The sequence below is a fragment of the Bufo gargarizans genome, chromosome 2, assembly GCF_014858855.1.
Source record: "Bufo gargarizans isolate SCDJY-AF-19 chromosome 2, ASM1485885v1, whole genome shotgun sequence".
NCBI classification, from domain to species: Eukaryota; Metazoa; Chordata; class Amphibia; order Anura; family Bufonidae; genus Bufo; species Bufo gargarizans.
In genome coordinates, this window is record NC_058081.1 from 319,741,769 (window position 1) to 319,761,096 (window position 19,328).

Consider the following 19,328-nt stretch of genomic DNA (forward strand, 5'->3'; position numbering starts at 1 on the left):
GTGCCCTGCCATACATTGTATAGCGGCTGTACTTGGTATCGCAGCTCAGCCCCATTCACTTCTATAGGGCTGAGCTGCGCCTAGGCCACGTCACACCTGAACGTGTCATCACTGGTCTAGGAAAAGCAGAGAGAAGGCTGTGGTGCTCACAGGAGCATCGCTGCCTTCCCAAAACAGCTGATTGGCGGGGATCGTGGCTGTTGGACCCCCACCGATCAGATACTGAGAGGTCATAAGTGTAAAAATCTCGGAAGATCCCTTTAATATCCAGCCATGAATAATGCACAATTAAAGTTTGAAGCGAGTTACTCCTCACACCACGGCCACTTCTCAGCCGCAGTGTCGTGGGGCCAAACCATAACTAAAAAAATGTTACCATAACTCAGCCAATACTGCACACAGGAAGAGCTATAACAGTAAGCGTTTAACATGGACAACGCCTGTACATGAGGGAATACTCCTAAATAGATGGTGCACTCTTCCAAATACAATTATTATTATGTAATTGTACAATACAAGACAGGTTATTTGGTTAATCTTAAAATTGAGCATTTATAGTCCAAGTATCAACAAGCCTTTAATCAAACGTTATAGTCAATCACACTTGATGACTGATCTAGTCCTGGCAAAGTAAAATAATTAACTCTGGCAAGGATATACATTCCATGGAATTAGCAAGTATGTATCTGTGAAGATCATATAACGGCAATCTCAGCAAGCCTGGACTAGTTTTTATTGTAGTTGCCCACCAGCAACTTTTAAATTATGTCATATGTAATTATTTAGCTTGTCTGCTTATGTATAAAACACCCCAATTAAAGTCCACACATCGTGAGGTTGCTGCTTCTGTTATCAATGGGCACTTTGAAATGTTTTAATACTCAGTATAATAAGCTATCATGAATAGTACAGTGTTAATCATTTTACATAATCACTAATAACATGAAATCAGTGGATTTCTCATCACAGACAAATCCATTATCAGGATAAGCAAAAAATATTCACAAGCGGTGCTGCTTAAAGGGCTTAACCTATGTGTGATGTAAAAAATGTAAATCTGACCTCATATAGTACATGACAATCTCTTTCTAAGGCCTCATGCGCACAAATGTTTTTTTTTTTCAGTTCATGTCCCAGTTTTTTGCGTTCCGTATATGGAACTATTCGTTTCAATGGATCTGCAAAAAAACGGAAGGTATGCCTTCCGTTTCTGTATTTTCGTTCTGTTCAATGATAGAACATGTCCTATTATTGTCCGCATAACGAACAAGGATAGTACTGTTCTATTAGGGGCCAGCTGTTCCGTTCCGCAAAAAACGGAATGCACACAGAAGTCATCCGTATTTTTTGCGGACCACAAAATACTGAAAAAGCCATACTGTTGTGTGCAAGAGTAAGGCACTCTGCATGAGCCCTAAAGTCTCTGCAGACAAACAACTTTATGTTAACAACACCAAAAATTCAAAATTTTGACTCTTAGGCTGGGTTCACAAGGGCTTTGCGGGAAAAGGTGCGTTGCGGGTACATGCACGATTTTTCAGCGCAAGTGCGTTTTGCGCGCATTTTGGGATCGGGGTTGTGTAGATTGTATTATTTTCCCTTATAACATGGTTATAAGGGAAAATAATAGCATTCTTAATACAGAATGCATAGTACAATAGCGCTGGAGGGGTTAAAAAAAATAAAACATTTTTAACTCACCTTAATCCACTTGCTCGCGCAGCCGGCATCTCTTCTGTCTTCTTCTTTGCTGTGTACAGGAAAAGGACCTGTGGTGACAGCAACTCCGGTCATCACATGGTCCATCACATGATCCATCACATGGTAAAAGATCATGTGATGGACCATGTGATGACCGGAGTGATGTCACCACAGGTCCTTTTCCTGTACACAGCAAAGAAAAAGACAGAAGAGATGCTGGCTGCGCGAGCAAGTGGATTAAGGTGAGTTAAAAAAAATTGAAAACTTTTTTTGACCCCTCCAGCACTATTGTACTATGCATTCTGTATGAAGAATGCTATTATTTTCCCTTATAACCATGTTATAAGGGAAAATAATAATGATCGGGTCTCCATCCCGATCGTCTCCTAGCAACCGTGCGTGAAAATCGCACCGCATCCGCACTTGCTTGCCTCATTTACTTCTATGGGGCCTGCGTGATAAACACACAATATAGAGCATGCTGCAATTTTCACGCAACGCATAAGTGATGCGTGAAAATCACAGCTCATGTGCACAGCCACATAGAAATGAATAGGTCTGGATTCAGTGCGGGTGCAATGCGTTCACCTCCCTCATTGCACCCACGCGGAAATTCGCCCGTGTGAACTCAGCCTTAATGAGCATTTTACTGCCATTTTCATCCCCACAGATCTTGCATTTTCATATTCAGGCACATTTCTTTGTCTACTCTTCCATTTTTAAGAAATAATAACCTTTTGGTAACAAACTTTTTTTGAAGACTTTTTACAATCCCTTTGTGGAGATAAGGCAACTGACTATACATGATCTTCAGTGGTTTCTTAGAATAATATTGATGTTACAAAGTAACATAGTTTATAAGAATGAAAAAAAGATATGCCCATCCAGTGATTCCTATTATCCTGCAAAGTTAGGATGCAAAAAAAAATAAAAAATAAACTCCCAAATTTAGCAAAATAACTCCCTGGATCAACAATCCATCTCTACAAATCTAGTAACTATAGCTGATAATAGTGTTCCTAAGTCCTTTTCCATGTCAGTGTTACCCAGTGTTTTACCATTTAGTATGTACGGGTGACTTTCATTATTCCTTCCCATGTGCATAACCTTATATTTGTCAGTATTAAACCTCATCTGCCACTCCTCTGCCCAAGCCTCCAGTCTATTTAGATCCATCTGTAGCAGTACACTCTCCTATTTTGTGTTAATCACTTAAATTTGTGTAAATATACAAAAATTTACATTTTGCTGATGATACGCTGCAGGTCAAAGCTTGCAGGGATTAATTCCCTTTCTGATCCTGGGCTCAACTGCCTGACTAATAAGGTAATCAATTCTCCTATATAACAGTGCTGCTGACCTCACTTCCTCGCCTAAGCAATAATACATCCTGTCGGGTCTCTCTAGCTTGCTAGAGTCTGTAAAGAGCTATAATCCGTTTGTCTGCCTCTTTATCAATTGCTGCCTGTTTCCTATATCCTGACCTGACCTGTGCCTTTTCATTGTACTGATCCTGTGCCACCTACCCTGACCTTTGGACTGTTTGATGGATTTGCATGAACTTTGTCTGCCCTGACTTCTGCTTGTTTCGTGACTAAGAGTATTGCCTGATCCTTAAGTGCCATGCACTGGTGTCTCTGATCCCCATGGGTCAGCAGCCTACCACACTGGTACTATTCTAAGAGATAGTGGCCTGGAGGCTCCCTTGCAGCGAAGGCCAGATCCCTGTACAGGGCTTAAAGGGTTAAAACCAGGGGACTGCAATGATAGCGCCCTCAAGACTAGCCCAAAGTCAAACCAGCTGGTTACCAGAGTGGGTCCACAATCTCTGCCCATAACAGGATATAGCACATCCAGTGACATGCCCCAGTCCAGTCTAAAATGTACCTCCTCATAGAATAGTTGACAGGACTGATTTGTCATAAACCCAAGCCAATATGATATATTTCATTTAGATACTCTGAGACAGCATCTCTTAGAAAACTTTCAAACAACATACTCACAATAGAAGTTAAACTTACAGGCCTATAATTTCAAGGTTAACTTTTTGACCCCTTTGAATATTGCCAGACCTTGTCATTATTGACCCCTCAAATGACTTTATTCTCTTAATATATAGGGTGTATGTATTCCTACTTTCAAACAGTAATTATTTTCATATGCCTCTAGTCTACCAAAGTTTGCATGACCAAGTAAAGTAAGACTATACATTACAGAGGTTGTCCACTCCAGTAAAACTGATGGCCTTTCCTCATGATGGGCTATCGCTATCTACTCAGTGGGAGTCTGACATTCCGCTCTCCCGTCAATCAGCTTTTCTGCAGCAGTACTATACAGCTCTGTCCATTGTGCAGTAGACGTGTAACACCCCAGAGTGGTGTTACCTCTACTGTACCCTGCTACTATCTCTAATAGGCTAATATAGTGTCATTTTATGTATGTCTTTCCAGGTCCTCCACAATTTGCATTTATATTCTTATGTAACTGTTTATTAAATGTGGATATATAATGTGGCAAGGCTGCACAAAAGTGTCAGACCATAGAGCAGTGGTTCTCACAGCTGATACAGACTCACTATACTAAAGAAAAAATTGTATATAGGAGGCTGGGCACTCACTAGTACTTGGAACTACACAATCATTTAATGTACAATAAAGAATACAAAAAAAAAACATACAATAAAATAAATGGCAAATCAATGAAATCGATACCATACAGTAAAATCGATACCATGCGATAGAAAATGTAAAATGTCGTTAGAAAAATCATCCTGGGCTGAAAAAGTACTCTAAATAGTCTCTCTTCCTATGGTGTGAGGACCAAACTCATGGCACGTGTGCAGCGTCCCGCTACACAGGCCCAAAGAAACGTGTTCAAAGATAATAGTAACCACAGCGATCTTGCAGGGTTATAGATATGCCGCATATAGCCGTTAGTCCTGAGACACTAGTGCTGTGATGGTAATGTATACACTTACGTGTCCACGATTTCACCCTTCGATTATACCGCACTAATTTGCATCACACACTGGCCTGCAGACATGTATCAATGTTGGATAGACCTTGAGACTGATGACGTCCTCACATGGGCGGAAGGGTGGTTAACTTTTTCACGGCTTACGGCTTGTAGTTGGTAATGATCCTGTATTAGTTCCTTAGTAGAAAACTGTGTGGCGGTGCTGTGGTGCAGGTAATAATATAAGATCCAATACTGTGGTTCGAAGTCCTCCTTGCTCTAGATTGGGGGGCGGTGGTACCAAACGCGTTTCGGGACTGTGTGTCGCCCCTTCCTCAGATGGTGGTGATACCACCGCCCCCCAATCTAGAGCAATGGTCATTTTGAGAGAGTCATCCAAATTGAATAGAGAAAGCTTTGGATTCGGCTGGAATCTACATTTTTGGGAAATTCAAGACAATTTAAATAGGTTACAATTGATTTGCTCATCTTGTTACCTTATTGATCAGTATATCAGTGAGGGTAAGTTATGTTATATTATCAGTAGTAATGAGTCATTATCATGATGGGAAAAGCCATCAAAATTATGTGATACAATACAATTCTGGTTTTCTACAGTGGCCACTAGCTTTAAGAGGTTGGACACTTTCTGGCTAGTTTTGACCAATGTGTATGTAAGATGACTGTATGGCACTTACTAATACAGCTTTAACTGATATTCTGTGCTGTTTGCTACAGGGTGGCCCACAAAAAAGTAGCCCGCCTCCAATATCTCCAACCATAGCGACTAATGTTTGTGCAGGAACTGAAAGAGCTTGACAAAGCTAAACGTGTAAATTACTGTACTTGGTTGCTGACAGACATTTGGACCCATTGCTGTACATCATGATAGACGAAGCTTGGTTTCATTTGTCAGATCATTTAAATTCCCAGAATAGAAGGCAGTGGTTCACTGAAAATACCCATTTGACGAAACAGCGCTTCACGACCAGAAAATTGGCTTTTGCCGCACAGTGTCAGGAACACGAATAGTGAACCCAATTTTCTTCAAATAAACTGTGAATACTGCAATTTACCTGGACATCTTTGAAAAATGTTACAACCGATTAACACCAGAAGAAAGAAATGTCCTGCTTTTTCCAACAAGATGGGGCAACATGCTGCACCTCACGGAACTCACTGGCACTGGTTCATGAACTGTTTACGGAGGAGCCAACGGTGAGCAAAGGGTTATGGCCACCAGCTAACCCCAGCTGTATGAGGAGACGGAGCATGCATTGCACACGTGCCGTCTCCCCTCTCTCTTCTTGCTCACCACTGCTGATTATGGCAAAGACCATAGGCAACAGTGGACAAGAAAAGAGATGGGAGACAGCATGTGCACACTGCGCGCACCACCTCCTCATACAGCTGATTGCAGGGGTGCCGGGTGTCGGACCCCCGACAATTTGATATTGATTACCTATCCTGAGGATAGATCATTAATAGTAAAAGCCCAGGGAACCCCTTCAAGGAATTTTAGGATAAGTGAAAAGAGATCCCACATGAGCTGTGGAAGGAGAAAGCAGACCAAGAAGGAAGATGTTCTGATTTGTGAAGTGAAGGCAGCAGCATTCTGGACATACAGACCTGAATTACTAGGCGTGTTATACCAACAAGTGAAAAGTCTGAAACTAGGAGCAGGATGCAAATTGAATATCAGGGAGTCTTAAAAGAAAGGAACGAATGAACATAGTAGACTTAAACTCAAGGTAGCCACTGATATCTGTAAACATCCTTATTTCCATGTCAAAGTTGTCCACAACCGTTCAATTTGCATGTAAATAATGTGCTGTTATGTGGTAAATCATCTCCAAATAATGCTTTAACTTACTGGCATGCAGAGTCCCCCTCAAAAATGTGCCAGTAAGAAGTGCCCCCATTGGTGTCCCCCAATAATGTGCCAGTAAGAAGTGTTCCCATAGGTGCCCCCCAATAATGTGCCAGTAAGAAGTCCCCCCATAGGTGCCCCCAATAATGTGCCAGTAAGTGCCCCCATAGATGCCCCCCAATAATACGCCAGTAAGAAATGCCCCCCATTAGATGCCCCCCAATCATGTGCCAGTAAGAAGTGACCCCCAATCATGTGCCAGTAACAAGTGCCCCCCAATCATGTGCCTATAACAAGTGCCCCCATAACGCTCCTCTCCTATATTGTAACATATAAAAAAATAAACTCATATACTTACCTCCATCAGGCTGGCAGCAATGCGATGCAGGCCTGTGTCCCGCGCTGTACGGCTATAGTGCCTGCAGCCTATTAGAGGAATGGGAAAGGGAGACGCCTCTCCCCTGCCCCGCAGCATCGATTTGTATCACTGTCCTGAGGACGGCGATACAGAGGACTATAGAGTTGTGGAAGCGCTCATCTCCCTGTGCCCTGCCACCACCCCCACTTGTCACCAGGGCCGCGCCTCCTGAGGCGATCGCCCCACCTCGCCTAATTGGAGTTGCGGCCCTGGTTCTAGCTTTGCCAAAAAGAGGTTGTCATGTACTAGATTAGAAGATTTTCATTTTTTTACATTATTCATGGGATAACCCCTTTAAGTTGTCAATGTTTATATTAGTGTTGCAAAAACTATTTTGTCAAATCTATTTGGTCCTTCTGTGTCCCCATGTATGCTTCCAGTCTTCTGCTGCCTCCCACTTTCTTTAAGACATGCTGTTGGAATTATAGATAGATGTTCTAGCTTCTCACCCACATATATTCTGTAACTAGGATGTGCAGCAGTTTCTTTGTGACTCTGCATCTGGACATGTACCCTGCAATTGGTCCGACTGGAAATGACAGAGCACCATGCTCTGCAAGGCTATACTGACCAAAATAAACCCTCCCTAAATAATACCACTTTCTTGGCCACAATTAAATTCATCCGCCAAGAAAAATCTATTTCATCCCTCCTCAAGTTTGGATTTGCAAACAAGGGATCATTGTCATATTGTGAATATTGAGGCACATTTCTCAGGGACTTTAATATAAACAAGTCTCTAAACAGCTTTCAGGCATAGAGCCATAGGGGGAAACTTATCATGAGGTTAATAATATATAAGTCAATAATATATGGCAGTTTTTCTTGAGTCTGCGTTGGTATACTTTGCACTAAATTGATAAAACGTCACACGTTTAGGGATGAGCGAACCTGTGGAAATTCGGGTTCGGACGAAATTCAGGTCAAATGGGGACCCAAACTTAATTTTATTATTTTCCGTTATAACATGGTTATATAGGTAAATACTTGCGATATGCGTGATGACGTTACCACGTGGGAGAGCGCGGCGACTTCATCACGCACTTCGCAGTTCCTTTGGCAGGTCCTGTTCAGTGAAGATAGAAGAAGCTGCTGCAGTGGATGAAGTGAGTTTGTTTTTTTAACCCCTAAATGACCATATTGTTTTGAATTATTTCTCAAGAATGCTATTATTTTCCGATATAACCATGTTATAACGGAAAATAATAAAAATCACCCGAACTTATTTTAAAAAATCGCTGTGATAAATCTGGAGCAAAGCTAATTAATGTAGCTGACCACGCCCACTTCCCCACACATATTTCAAAACTGGATTAGGCTACATTCACACGACCATATGTATTTTGCGGTCCGCAAAATATACATTTGACGATCCATGAATGGGTCCTCATCCAATCCGCAAAAAAAAGGAACGGACACGAAAACAAAATACTATCATGTGAATGTAGCCTTAAGTGGTGTAAAAATGATAAAGTTCTAAAAAATGTACAGTATTCTGGAATGATAAAAATCCCCCCCATAGACTCTCCCACAAACAGTTCTATCTGTTTCTATACACAAGGCATGTAGCCTCCTCAGAGTGGTCACAATGTGGTGTTTATTAAACTTTTACACAATATTATCTTGCTGAGATACGTTATGGAATAGTTTGTACCAGACAGTTTAATGTGTTATTATTATTAAAGTTATATTATATGTTGTATTATTATTGAAGAGTGCCACCTTCTGTTAGAGAGCAGTATTACAACACTAGAAAAGAATTCAATTCTTTAATTACATATATATATATTTCAACATTGTAATAATTTAAATTAACTGTCATTATTATAGGCATTTAATGAAATTCCTGCATAAGACTCAAAGGAGTTCATTTATTAAGCTGAAATACGCCTATATTAGGTGTATTTCGGGGAAGAATATGGCGCAACAGCTAGTTGCGCTGCTATCTGCGACATCTCCTCGCTCACAGGTCTAAAAAAGTGGGCGTGTTGCAGGCAGGGAAGGGGGCGGTCTAAAACTCTGGACTTAATAAATGTGCCCAAAATGGTTGCCAGTATTAAATGCCCCTATATAATGCCCCCATAGTGCTCTTCTCCCCCACTTCTACATAGTGCCCCCCATAATGCATGCCAGTAAATAGGGCCCCCAGTAAATGCCCCCATAGTGCTCCTTTACCCCCCACTTCTCCATAGAGTCCCCCCATAATGAGAGCCAGTATATAGAGCCCCCAGTAGATGCGTCCCCTCTTCTCCATAGTGCCCTCCCATATTGTGCCAGTATATTGGGCCCCTATAGTGCTTCCCCTCTTCTCCATAGTGCCCCCCATATTGTGCCAGTATATTGGGCCCCCATAGTGCTTCCCCTCTTCTCCATAGTGCCCCCCCATATTGTTCCAGTATATAGGGCCCCCAGTAGATGCGTCCCCTCTTCTCCATAGTGCCCCCATATTGTGCCAGTATATAGGGCCCCCAGTAGATGTGTCCCCTCTTCTCCATAGTGCCCCCTATATTGTGCCAGTATATAGGGCCCCCACAGTGCTTTCCCTCTTCTCCATAGTGCCCCCTCCATATTGTGCCAGTATATAGAGCCTCTATAGTGCTTCCCCTCTTCTCTTTAGTCCCCCCATATTGTGCCAGTATATAGGGCCCCCAGTAGATGCATCCCCCCTTCTCCATAGTGCCCCCCCATTTTGTGCCTGTATATAGGGCCCCCATAGTGCTTTCCCTCTTCTCCATAGTGCCCTCTCCACATTGTGTCAGTATATATGGCCCTCATAGTGCCCCTCCATATTGTGCCAGTATATAGGACCCCAGTAGATGCGTACCCCCTCTTCTCCATAGTGCCCCCCATATTGTGCCAGTAAAAAGGGCCCTCATAGTGCTTTCCCTCTTCTCCATAGTGCCCCCTCCATATTGTGTCAGTATATATGGCCCCCCTAGTCCCCTTCCATATTGTGCCAGTATATAGGGCCCCCACCCCACTTCTTGCCATACTGTACTATAATAAAAACAATAAATACATATACTTACCTTACGCTGCTTAGCGATGCGATGCAGGCCTCTTCCGGCCTATGTCCCGCTCTGTGCGGCTCAGGCGGCGCGATGACGGCGCCCCCCCTCTTCTGTCCTGAGGGATGCGCCCCGGGCGGTCGCACCCCTCTCCCGCCTCTAGAAAAGGCCCTGGTCTAAACACTGTCATCCTGCTGCTACCTCCAATACTGTGCTAGAGCCAGACAGATAGTCCCCCATAATATTAAACCCCTGTATATTATAGTCCCCCTGTATTATTATTATGATTATTATTATTATAATGCCCTCCCTGTATTATTATAATGACCCCCTCTGTATTATTAGTATATTGGATCCTTCTGTATTATTAGTATAGTGGCCCCCTCTATATTATTAGTATAGTGGCTCCATCTGTATTATTAGTATAGTGGCCCCACTGTATTATTAGTATTGTGGCCCCCTCTGTAATATTAGTATAGTGGCCCCTTCTTTGTTATTAGTATAATGGCCCCTCTTTGTTATTAATAATATAATGGTCCCATCTTTGTTATTAAGAATATCATGGCCCTCTCTTTGTTATTAATAATTGAATGGTCCCATCTTTGTTATAAAGAATATCATGGCCCCCTCTATGTTATTAGTAATATAATGCCCCCTCTTTGTTATTAATAATAAAATGGCCCCCTCTTTATTATTTGTAATATAATGGCCCCCTTTTTGTTATTAATAATACAATGGTCCCATCTTTGTTATTAAGAATATCATGGCCCCCTCTTTGTTATTAGTAATATAATGGCCCCTCTTTGTTATTAGTAATATAATGGCCCCCTCTTTGTTATTCATAAAATAATGGCCCCCTATTTGTTATTAGTATAACGGCCCCATCTTTGTTATTAATATAATGGCCCCCTCTTTGCTATTAATAATATAATGGCCCCCTCTTTGCTATTAATAATATAATGGCCCCCTCTTTGTTATTAGTATAATGGCCCCCTCTTTGTTATTAGTATAATGCCCCCCTCTCTGTTATTAATAATATAATGGCCCCTCTTTGCTATTAATAATATAATGGCCCCTCTTTGCTATTTAATAATATAATGGCCCCATCTTTGTTATTAATATAATGGCCCCCTCTTTGCTATTAATAATGTAATGGCCCCCTCTTTGTTATTAGTATAATGGCCCCCTCTTTGTTATTAGTATAATGCCCCCCTCTCTGTTATTAATAATATAATGGCCCCTCTTTGCTATTAATAATATAATGGCCCCTCTTTGCTATTTAATAATATAATGGCCCCATCTTTGTTATTAATATAATGGCCCCCTCTTTGCTATTAATAATGTAATGGCCCCCTCTTTGTTATTAGTATAATGGCCCCCTCTTTGTTATTAGTATAATGGCCCCATCTTTGTTATTAATAATATAATGCCCCCCTCTCTGTTATTAATAATATAATGGCCCCTCTTTGCTATTAATAATATAATGGCCCCTCTTTGCTATTAATAATATAATGCCCCCTCTCTGTTATTAATAATATAATGGCCCCTCTTTGTTATTTGTAATATAATGGCCCCCTCTTTGTTATATACTTACCTCTCTTCCGCTCTATGTCACCACTTGAGGCGTCACGAGTTATTTGCGATCTCTTGCGTTGCTCTACTGCCTCATAGGCAGTGGCCTGAAGCCTATGAGGCATAACAGAGGGGACGGGAGCCATAGGCTCCCGTGGCCCTCATTGAAATGCCTGCTGCCTGGCGCGCCCTGCAATTTGACGCCTGGGGCAACCGCAACCCCCACGCCCCCATGCTACATCACTCAGCATACATCACTGTGCTGCCTCACATAGGCAGTGAAAACACCAACACACCTGGCCCTGTCAATCAAAGTGTAGAGGGTGCAGCAGTTGGAGAGAGAGCAGAGCCTCTAGGTGTAATGGCATTTTTCCTCAACAATGCAGGCACATAAACATGGGACCTGTCTTCAGCTGCCAAGCACACATGAAACATGTCAGCCAGGTTCATAGGTACAAATCTGCTGACCTTTAAAGAGGACCTTTCACCGCTCCTGACCTGCCTGTTTTAATAGCTTCACGCATTCTCCATGTAATAACATTTCAGGAGCATTTATTCTTATGGCTCTATGTTATGCCATTACTATATTATTTCTACTAGAAGTTATGTCTGAATTGAGGTAACCAGTTCGGGCTGTGTACCTGCACAGTCTGACAATGGCAGCACTGATTGGATAGAGTGAGTCTGTCCAGGTACACCCCCCCCCCCCCTTCCCGCCCAACTAGTTACCTCCCCTCTGTACCCTTACTGCAGACTGCTAGTAATTCATTCATAACTTCTATTATAAATAATAAAAGAATGGCACAACATAGAGACACAAGAATAGCTGCTCCAGAATTGTTATTACATGGGGAATACATGTAGCTATTAAAACTAGCATGTCAGGAGAGGTGAAAGGTCCTCTTTAACCACCTCAGCTCCCCTAGCTTAAACACCCTTAAAGGGAACCTGTCATGTGGATATTTGATTATAATCTAACTAATTATATACAATCATTAACTACTAAAAAGTGCCTTAGATGTATTCACTTACTGGTGTGACAGATGGTTACCTCATAATATACACACAAAGATGCTGCATGCCGCATTCTAATGAGCTGATTCAAGTCCGGCGTGAGGTCATTGAGTCCAGCGTATATTTAATTCAGAGCTATAGCCACTCCCTTGCCCACCTGCTGCTGATTCCTATGGAAACAAACTGTCAATCAGCAGCAGGTAGGCGGGGGGAGTCAGGAGCTCATGAATATTCAGGACTCATCATTATCAGCTGGAGCTTTTCAATACAAGATGTTGGCAGATTGACTGGGTCAATTAAAGAAAGTGACCCAGCATTTTGCTAAGAGAATCAGTCACTTATTTATGTTGACCTTAGTTAGGACACCATAAAACTAGTGACAGGTTCCCTTTAATGACCAGACCACTTTTTACAATTCTGCACTACACTATTTTCACGGTTTATTGCTCGGTCATGCAACTTACCACCCAAATAAATTTTACCTTCTTTTCTTCTCACTAATAGAGCTTTCATTTGGTGGTATTTCATTGCTGCTGACATTTTTAAATTTTTTGTTATTAATCAAAATTTACCGAAATGTTTGCAAAAAAAGTGTCACACATGTGGTATCGCCGTACTCAGGAGAAGTCGGGAAATGTGTTTTGGGGTGTCTTTTTACACATGCCCATGCTGGGTGAGATAAATATCTCTGTCAAATGACAACTTTGTATAAAAAAATGGGAAAAGTTGTCTTTTAGAGAGATATTTCTCTCACCCAGCATGGGTATATGTAAAAAGACACCCCAAAACACATTGCCCAACGGCGATACCACATGTGTGACACTTTTTTGCAGCCTAGGTGGGCAAAGGGGCCCACATTCCAAATAGCACCTTTAGGATTTCACAGGGTATTTTTTACAGATTTTGATTTCAAACTACTTCTCACACATTAGGGCTCCTAAAATGCCAGGGCACTATAAATACCCCACAAGTGACCCAATTTTGGAAAGAAAGCACCCCAAGGTATTTCGTGATGGGCATAGTATCTCAGAATATGAGACTTTGTAAGATAAAAAAAATAATCATTTTCCGCTAACTTGTGAAAAAATAATAATCGCTGTACTCGGAAGAAGTAGGGCAATGTGTTTTGGGGTGTATTTTTACATATACCCATGCTGGGTGAGAGAAATATTTCTCTAAAAGTCAACTTTTCCAATTTCTTTTATACAAAGTTGTCATTATAGAGAGATATTTCTCTCACCCAGCATGGGTATATGTAAAAAGACACCCCAAAACACATTGCCCAACTTCTCCTGAGTACGGCGATACCACACGTGTGACACTTTTTTGCAGCCTAGATGCGCAAAGGGCCCCAGAATCCTTTTAGGAGGGCATTTTTAGACATTTGGATCCCAGACTTCTTCTCACGCTTTAGGGCCCCTAAAATGCCAGGGCAGTATAAATACTCCACATGTGACCTCATTTTGGAAAGAAGACACCCCAAGGTACTCAATGAGGGGCATGGCGAGTTCATAGAAGATTTTTTTTTTTGGCACAAGTTAGCGGAAATAGATTTTTTTGTTTTTTCTCACAAAGTCTCCCTTTCCGCTAACTTGGGACAAAAAGTTCAATCTTTCATGGACTCAATATGCCCCTCAGTGAATACCTTTGGGTATCTTCTTTCCGAAATGGGGTCACATGTGGGGTATTTATACTGCCCTGGCATTTTAGGGGCCCTAAAGCGTGAGAAGAAGTCTGGAATATAAATGTCTAAAAAATTTTACGCATTTGGATTCCGTGAGGGGTATGGTGAGTTCATGTGAGATTTTATTTTTTGTCACAAGTTAGTGGAATATGACACTTTGTAAGAAAAAACAAAAACAAAAAAAAAAAATTCCGCTAACTTGTGCCCAAAAAAATGTCTGAATGGAGCCTTACAGGGGGGTGATCAATGACAGGGGGGTGATCAGGGAGTCTATATGGGGTGATCACCCCCCTGTCATTGATAACCCCCCTGTAAGGCTCCATTCAGACGTCCGTATGTGTTTTGCGGATCCGCGGATACGCAAAACACGGACACCGCGCATCCGCAAAACACATACGGACATCTGAATGGAGCCTTCCAGGGGGGTAATCAATGACAGGGGGGTGATCAGGGAGTCTATATGGGGTGATCAGGGGGTTAATAAGGGGTTAATAAGTGACAGGGGGGGTTTAGTGTAGTGTAGTGGTGTTTGGTGCTACTTTACAGAGCTGCCTGTGTCCTCTGATGGTCGATCCAAGCAAAAGGGACCACCAGAGGACCAGGTAGCAGGTATATTAGACGCTGTTATCAAAACAGCGTATAATATACCTTTTAGGGGTTAAAAAAATCGCATCTACAGCCTGCCAGCGAACGATCGCCGCTGGCAGGCTGTAGATCAGCTAGTTTACCTGCACTTTCTGTGTGCGCGCGTTCACAGGAAATCTCGCAAGATGACGCCCTGCGCGTCCACTCGGAATAACAGGGCCGCCGCAAAGACGCAATCCTGCGTACGGCGGTCCTGTAGTGGTTAAGTGAGTTTTGCCAAGATCTAGGGTTTATTTTTCAACAGCAGCTTTCTCTTGCCATATTACAGGAAATTTATAAGCCAACCTTTAGTCATAACCTTTTAGCTTTCTCTCTTTGGTAGCCAAGAGCATAGGTGCTGATGTTGCCCATGAATATGTTGAGCCACCACCAGCCCTTTTAATCAGTCTGATAAGATTGTGTAACCTATTCAAGTAATTCTTTCATAAACTGCACAGGTAAAACAAATGGTATTTATTAGGGAGTCTGGACAAGAAAATGCATCACCCATAAATTAGAATACACAAACACAAGCCCAGGAATTTGGACATTATATCGATTAGTTTGCACTTTGTGACTTTCACAAGTATTGATATATTTTGATATAACAGTGATGTCAAAGCCTGCGGTCCTCGATGACTGATGTTTACCCTGGGTAAATATAGAAAAGGTTGAGTGGTTAGTTTATGTAATATGTTATTACAGTACGTCATAATGCATACAAGGCTGAAGATGATTTTTGACATTATCATAATAAATGTACCCTAAGGCTGACTTTACTTGTTGAAAGCAAGATGAATGTACATGTACAGCAGAGCAATCATTTAGAAATATGATTGAAGTTTAATTGCTAATTACACCCTAAAGCAAGTATAGTTTAAAACTGCCAAATTTGAGACAATCAGAATAATGAAAGACTTGAAAAGTTTCATGCAACCGTCTATTTAACAAAATTATATGATAGATTTCAAAGTCCAAGAATCTTAGACAAATGGATTGTGATATGAAGGTTTAGCAAGGTACCTCAGGTAGGGCTGCTTTAATCATAGGAGCCAATGGTGCAACTGCACTGGACACACCAGTGGCAGCCCACATGACTTCTGCTTCCTAACTGTCCCTGATCCGTCAGGGTGGTTATGAGGATGCAGCAAGACCTGCTATCAACTGTACAACGGTGAAGCAGTGATCTGTCATCTCTCTGCTTCACAAGCAGCAGCTGACAACCTGAAGTAATGTCATCGCACCTGTTGTGCCAAGGGAGAGAGAGCACATGCAGGTGGAGAATGGGGTCTGTTCATCAGGGGAGTAGAGCTAGGTGAGTAGTACTTTTTTTATTTTATTAAAACTACAGGGGCATTACTTTTGGGCACTAACGGGGCAGCATTGTTGCGAGGTGCATTTAGGGGGGGAATTATTGAAAGGGGGAATAAAGGGACAGCAATATTGTGAGGGGGAACTTAGGGGGCATAACTAATGTGAGGGGGCAGTAAGTTGGCATAACTACTGTGAAAGAACACTCAGGGGTATAACTACTGTGAGAGGGCAATAAGGGAGCATAACTACTGCGAGGGGGCAATAAGGGAGCATAACTACTGCGAGGGGGCCTAAAAGGAGCATAATTGCTGTGAGGGGGCATTTCTAATGTGAGGGAGCACTAAGGGGAGCATTCCTACTGTGGGGGCACTAAGAGTGCATTCTACTATGTTGAGGCACTAGGGAAAATTCAACTTGTGGGGGGCACTAAAGGGGGTCCCACTCATAAAGTTTCTGCCCTGGGCCCAGTAAGGTATTAAAACACCCCCTACTCTACAGTGTATCCTGTGTTGGCCTGAGGAAACACTGCATGGCATGGCAATTCCTTTATAGCCTACAGCCAGCATAAGTTTTAGGCTTAGCTCCAACTTGCATTAGCTATTAGGCAGAGTTCACATCTGCGTTCTAAATTCCATTTGTACATTCTGTCATAGAAACAGAAAAACAGAATGTAAACTGTGAAAGATGTCACATGATGGACATAACTAAAGTCTCATGAGCCCTGGTGCAAAAGTTCAGCTTGGTGTACCTGCACAGACTGACACTGGCAGCACTGATTGGATAGAGTGAGTCTGTCCAGGTACACCCCCCCCCCCCCAACTGGTTAGTATAATGACCCCCTCTTTGTTATTAATAATATAATGGCCCCCTCTTTTGCTGTGCAGATTTAATCTCGAATACAACAGCATGGTGCCAAATAAAAAACAATAAACTCAAATACTTCCATGAGACTGTTAGCTATGTGGTGCAGGCTTCTTCTAGCCTGTTTCCACAGCTGTATGCTGCCCGGCTCAGGCGGCGGGATGATAATTACGTCATTGCGATCCTTGTGCTGGGCTCTGATAGGCTACAGGCACTAGGCCTGAAGCCTATCAGAAGGAAAAGGAGGGGCAGTGATGCATGGCTCACTTGCCCTGCTGCAGCTCTTAACTGTATCACCGTTCTGAGGATGGTGATCCATAATTTGAGGTGTGCAACCTCACATTCAATTCAGACCGATGAGCCCCCTACAGCTATGCCCAGGGGCGTTGCTAGGTTAAAACATTCTAGGCCTGGGCCCCTGATGTTTTGTCCCAGGTACGAATGTCCTCCCCTAGCACTGAACACCTTAACGCACCTTTCACCACTAAGTCATTGTCAGGAGGTGATTTCCCAGGGTATAACTAGGGAGATAGTGAGAGAATATATATCTTACCTGTGCCCTCCACATCTGTGCATTAGTTGGCACAAATCCGCCATGTTAGTGCTCTCCAACCAAGGTGCACTTACTCAGCGGCGCCGCATTAATCATGACGCTCAACGTCAATGCAGAGACGCAAGGATGCAACTCAACTCTGCACAACTATTACATGGTCATTTAAAACTACATTTTTAAGTATAAGAGATGCCATCCTGGAATAGCTCAATGAAAATAGGCATAAGCATATAACACCATATAGGCACGGGAATATGAGAGGTTGGTGCTATCAAACTAATTTAATCAGTTTCTATGAGGAGGTAAGTTCTAGACTTGACCGTGGTGAATCAATGGATGACGTATATCTGGACTTCTCCAAAGCATTTGATATTGTACCACATAAAAGGTTAGTATATAAAATGAGAATGCTCGGACTGGGAGAAAATGTCTGTATGTGGGTAAGTAACTGTCTGAGTGATAGAAAACAGAGGGTGGTTGTTAATGGCACGCACTCAGATTGGGTCACTGTCACTAGTGGGGTACCACAGGGGTCAGTATTAGTGTTGAGCGCGAATATTCAAATTACGAATAGTTATCACAAATATCGCAACTTTGAGAATATGCAAATATTTCGAATATAGTGCTATATATTCGTTATATTGAATATTCGTCATTTTTTTCCATCTCAAAACATGATTCAAACCCGTGACCTGCCATATCCCAGGCGGTAGCACTGCTTACTAGGCTACCGTCCTCTCTGGACAGTCCTCCCTGAAGCCCCTTGCACTCCAGCTTGCTGATTATTGAGCTCCTGAGCCTTGATCAAGCTTCTCCTCATCTGCTGCTCTTGCTACTACCGTAAGTCCACTGCTGACCAGGAATTGACTACCGACTACGCTTCTGCTTGTCCCTACCTACTGAACTGCTACCACTGTTCCCGATCCGGATTATCTGACCACGCTTACTGCCGCCTGCCCTGACCCACCGCCTGCCAACCGACTACGCCTCTGCCAGACTTCCTGCACCTACTACCTGCCTGCGGTCCTTGCCACTGGTCTCCTACCTCCAGCCAGCTGTCCTCTGACTCAGGTGAGCCTGTAGGATTGTTACACCCTGCTTGTGGGCCTTCTTGCTTGTGGGAGGAATCAAGACTTATAGTGCTACATATTTGTTTTTGAGAATATTCGTCATTTTTTCCATCTGAATTCAGGAGATCCTCAGGAATCATTTTTTCAGATGGAAAAAAATGACGAATATTCTAAAAACAAATATATAGCACTATATTGTATAGTGCTATATATTTGTTTTTGACCCACTTTGGATTACGCAATTTTTACATTGCAGATTTTTCGGAATCACAAAAATAATCTTACGCGATTTTTGCTGTGCAGATTTAATCTCGAATACGAATATTCACAAATATATGACGAATATTCTACCACATATTCGAGAAATATTGCGAATTCGAATATTGCCCCTGAAGCTCATCACTAGTCAGTACTGGGCCCTATTCTCCTCAATATATTTATTAATGATCTTGTAGAAGGCTTGCACAGTAAAATATAATTTTTTGCAGCTGACACTAAACTGTGTAAAGTAATTAACAGTGAAGAGGACAATATACTGCTACAGATGGATCTGGATAGATTGGAAGCTTGGGCAGAAAAGTGGCAGATGAGGTTTAATACTGACAACTGTAAGGTTTTGTACATGGGAAGGAATAATGCAAGTCACCAGTACATACTAAATGGTAAAACACTGGGTAACACTGA